This window comes from Elephantulus edwardii, unplaced genomic scaffold (genome assembly GCF_000299155.1).
Source record: "Elephantulus edwardii isolate Elephantulus edwardi_28Jun2011 unplaced genomic scaffold, EleEdw1.0 scaffold00057, whole genome shotgun sequence".
NCBI classification, from domain to species: domain Eukaryota; kingdom Metazoa; phylum Chordata; class Mammalia; order Macroscelidea; family Macroscelididae; genus Elephantulus; species Elephantulus edwardii.
The window spans coordinates 274416-279306 of NW_006399807.1; the positions used below are offsets into that span (position 1 = coordinate 274416).

Genomic DNA, 4891 nt, shown 5'->3' on the forward strand with positions numbered 1-4891 from the left:
GGGTAGAGAGAATAGTGCAACAATGAATGAATGGAAACCCAAAATCTCTGTAAATGTTTATGAAAATTAATAAAATGTAATTATAGAGAGAAAAAAAAAGGAAAACGTCAACTAGGATATCTTCCTGTGTTCTCTTCACACCCTGCCATGCTACTTAAACACACATTGGGCATTTGAGACTGCTTCTAAATAAGTTTGCCCTCGCTCTTAATATAGCCTTTGCCTAGAACTGTTTTGCAATTTTTTTTTTCATAAGTGGGTTCCCCCCTCAACCCAGTACTTTCCCTACAAAACATTGAAAGAAAAATTCCTTAAATATCTGTATTTGTATTTTTCTTTTTTGTGTGTGTTTATATTTTTCTTGAAGTATTTTCTAAAAGCCCTTTTCTCCTCTTCAGATTTTTTAAGTGTTCACACTTCTAGTACAGATGCAAGCATTATTTTTTCCTTTAATTGGCTCAATTTTCTGTGACCACAGACCAGCCCCTTTACCCCAACCCCTATGGTTTGTTTTGGTAGCATATCTGTAGGGTGTAATTTAATCTTCAGGAAATTCACTTCCTACCAGTAGTCCCGAGTGAAAGGAATCTCCTAAAATGAAACATCTTGTAAACATTACGCCTGAAAACCTCTCGGATGGTTGAACTCTCCATGCTGTTAGTGTTTGATCTTTTTCTGAATTTAATAAGATAGATTTTGGATTTCCACGCAGTTGTCACTCAATAATAATGATTGATAACAATTTTCAGGGGTCCTAATTTAGTTTTCCAAACTGCAAACTACCCAGTTTTTTAAAAAAAAACCACTCCTTTCATATCTGAAAGTTTTGAATTTTGATTAAACTCAGGTTACTGAATGAAGTAATATTGAGAATAAGGCCAGAGACTTCCAGTTTTGTACCTGTCCGAAGCATGTAACCAATGTTTTGTATCCTGACCTAGTATGTTTTTTGTTTTCTGGTAATTATTTTTTTCTAATAATTAACAACTTTATTATGCAGATTTTCCCCTCATATTTTCCTTCCTTGACATGATGGTTCATACAATCTTTTTATTTAAAATAAAATTTTCATTTTATTCTGGTTTGCTTACAAAGTTTGTATGCATTGTTTTTCACACCAGATCTTTCCCATTTCCTTTAACCCTCCACCCCATCAAATTGTGACCCTCTGATTAATCACCTCCACCACCCTCCCGCCCATCATCACCCCTCTGCTCCCACCCTCCCCCCTTGGATCTGCTCTGCAATATGGTCTTATATAGTATTTGTCCTTTTGAGACTGAGTTCACTTAGCATAATGCTCTTCAATCCTTCCCAAGCTAGATAGTAATTTACAAAAGCATTGCTCCTGTGTACTGTGTAGTATTTCATCATGTGAATGTACCATCATTTCTCAATCCATTCAATTGTGGTTGGACATTTGGGCTGTTTCCATATTCTTGCGATGGTGAATAATGGTACTCTGAACATTGGTGTACAAGTCTCCGTGTCTCAGTTCTCATTTTTTCAGGCTGTATTTCAAGCAGTGTAATAGCTAGGTCATATGGAATTTCTATGTTCAGTGTTTTGAGGAAGCGCCAAACTGCTTTCCAGAGTGGTTGTACCATTTTACAGTCCAACCAACAATATATAAGAGCTCTTATCTCACCACATCCTTTCCTACATTTATTACTTGCTGTCCTGTTAACTTGCCTAGTTTTAAAGCACTTTCCTCGAGATTCTCAGCAAAATATTTGTGAGAAACTGAAATTAAAGATTAATGTTAACTTTTAAAAAGGCTAAGCATATATACATGTTAGGTTGAATCTTTTGGAATTGTAGTAGTTTTGTTTGGGTCAGCCTAATCCTTTCTGTGTAAATAAAAGAGAATGCCAGGGTCAGTTGATCAGATTTCATGGCTCCATGCAGAGTGTGATATGAGAACCAAGTCTTAAAGCAAGGCTTGAGATGTACTTACTAGGATTTCAACTAATTTTTTTCTCTGGTATCCTCGCCAACACTATCAGGTTTGAATTAAGTGTTGAAATTTTCATCTTGTCAAACTGCAAACCTTGGCTCACTCTTAGGCCATCTGTTGTGGAGTAATAGTTTTGATTTATTCTTCCTCAAGCTGACATTCAACTAATGGTGCAGATGCAAACTTTACATTTCATTTTATTGGTCTTAGTTTTATTACATACATTAGTGACACAAATACTGCATTCATATTAACTATTTATATTAACTGTTTTTAGCTTGGGGATGAGTAATGAACTTTGCTCATGTTTTTATGGTGATGGGAAGCCCTACATCATAGATATTTTATAGACTTTTTAAGTGATTACGTTCCACTCAGATTTATTACCTCAATTTCTTTTCTTTTTTTTGCAGCTTTTATTTTCAGGATATGTCAGTATGTGTAAGTGTCTATGTACTTTAATAATTTCAAATTTCCTAGTTGCCTTTGCTTTTTAAAATTACTTTAGGGAGTGCACATATTTGAGCCTGATCAACAATTAGTGTAACTATTAGAAAATGACATTAGTTCAGGATGTCACGAAGTAAAATAAATTACTTTGAAAAGTCTATTTCTAATTACTGCATCAGCTCTCTTGTTTTTAAGATTTGGCATGCTTTTCAGTTTGCCAGCTTGAAATATAGTTGATAGCTGAGTTGGAATAAAAGTAGAAAATAGACACTTTTTAGAATAGATCATAGAGAAAAGCTATTTTTGAGATAAGGATAAGTATTATTTTTAATTTTTTATCTGATTTTTATACTTTTCTATATTAGAGAGTTGTTCCATCTCTGGAACCCAGTATACTTGAGCCAGAGAGAGAGAAAGAGAGAAAATGTTAAGAGATGGTTTGTCATTAATATGGACTTGATATGCAAAACTTTTTGACTTGTAGAGGTTCTTATTAATCCAAATGGAAGCTCTTGAGAGCCATAAGGGTAGCTTGTTTCAGAGTTGGCATCAGCCTTTGAATATATCTCTTTCTATCAAAGATAAAATCTTTTAACTCAGTGTCTAAACACAGGAGAAACTATCTTTTTCCAGTATACTTTTAATGAATAGATGATCTCTAAATTAGCAAAACTGGTGAAAGCAGGGCCTTGTTTTATGATTTTTATTTTTTAAAAGCATGCATACCTTAATGGTTATATTTCCTTTAATTGCGTATATTGTATTTGCCAGTTTTTCATGTAGGTCTCCTGCCTTCCCTTTAAGTCCTGGATCTACTATTCAGAGTTCTGTTTTCTTTCTTGCATAAAATACACTTAACAGTACTGTTGTGTACCATCAAGTCAGAACTGACCCATAGCTGATCCTCTGGTGGATTTTCAGAGGCAGCTAACTGCGTGGGAGGAGAATACCCATCCTTCTCCTGAGGAACAACTGGTGGCCTTGAACCACGTCCCTTCGGGATTGCAGCACAGCTTCTTGCCACTAGGCCACCAGTGCTCAGTTTATTAGCCATAATTTCCAGTATCAGCTACAATTACTTAATAAGTGGAGTTAAATAAAACAAAGAAAAAATAGAATTAAATCAAGAAGACTTTAATGACCCTCAGAGAGCATCAGAATGCATGTTATGACTTTTTTCCCAGCATGATTACAGACACATAATATAGATTGCAACACATAATCTAGAATCCTAATACAGATTACAAAACAGTCTTTTATGATTGTTCTATAATCTGAGAGAGAGAAAATCTAACCTAGTTTATCCAGTTGTTCTCTTCCTTTTCATACTATATTTTAGCTTTGTTTTTGTGTACCGTCAAGTTGGAAGCGACCCGTAGCCAGTCCTCCAGAGGGTTTTCAGAGGCAGTTACTATTGCACAGCAGATTTCTCCTTTTCCTGAATTTGAACCACCTGCCTTCAGCATTGCACTGCAGTGTCTTACAGCTGGGCCACCAGAGTTCCCTGTATTTTAGTTTACATAATATAAAATTATACAATTATACTAACACTATCAAAAAAAGTTGCTTTAGAAAAATACTCAACTAGTCACAGTTTGGTAAGGAAACCTGTTAATAGGTTTTTCATGGGAGAAATGATTATTTAATGTATTCAGTCAGTTTAAGTAGAGATCTGTTTTAGGAGTACTGCAGTACACAGACAGGTAGAATTGACATTTGACAACATTCTGCATCATCTTGATTTTATCGGAAACTATGCTAATAAACTCCAGCTTAACAAAATGTGGTTCTATTCTTTCAGTAAATGAGCCTCAACACATTTACATTCTTTGAAAAGAGAAAAACAGACAACTCTGGATGCTGTTTTATACTAATACCTTGTCTTTTTCTGACTTCATGGCCTTGTAGAGAGCTCTGTGAGAACTGTAGGAAAACAGCATATTTTCTCATGTACAGTATTGCTCAACATTGGAAAACTTGTTGCTTTGTTCTCACAGAGAAATGTTTTATGTGTCCCACCCCCAAACCCAGTGTTTCTCTAACTTCTTCTGGGAATAAGAATAAAGTGTTGAATACAATCTTCATCCATGTAGTTTGTCCCTGAAGATATTCCATGGCATCTGAAGTATATAAAGACTTTCCTGTAATCTATTTTAAGCAATTTTAATATTTAGTAATTTAGTTTTGAATTAACAGTGCCAAAATATCTGTATCTTTATGGTAATATTCTTCTTTTATTTTACTTTTTAAACCTTAGCCACTTCTTTTTTTATTATTAAATTTTATTAATTTTAATGAACATTAACAGAGATTTTGGGTTTTCATTCATTCATTGTTGCGCTCTTTTTTATACCCTCCTCCCCAGTTCGTTCTTCTTCCCCCCCCCGAAAGTCTGTTTTAATTGTCCAATTGCCACAGTGCTTGTCAAAACCAGTTCTGATTAATCTCCTTTGTCAGTGTGTCCTTTGCCATTCCCTATCACTC

The 4891-nt window shown here is 34.8% G+C and overlaps 1 protein-coding gene and 1 pseudogene across 1 annotated transcript in view; both read left to right on the forward strand.

The window, feature by feature from the left end:
* The window catches only part of ATF6 (activating transcription factor 6), a 353926-nt gene that overhangs the window by 257784 nt on the left and 91251 nt on the right, over window positions 1-4891 (forward strand). The window lies entirely within an intron of this gene.
* The window catches only part of LOC102876718, a 19036-nt pseudogene that overhangs the window by 13367 nt on the left and 778 nt on the right, over window positions 1-4891 (forward strand).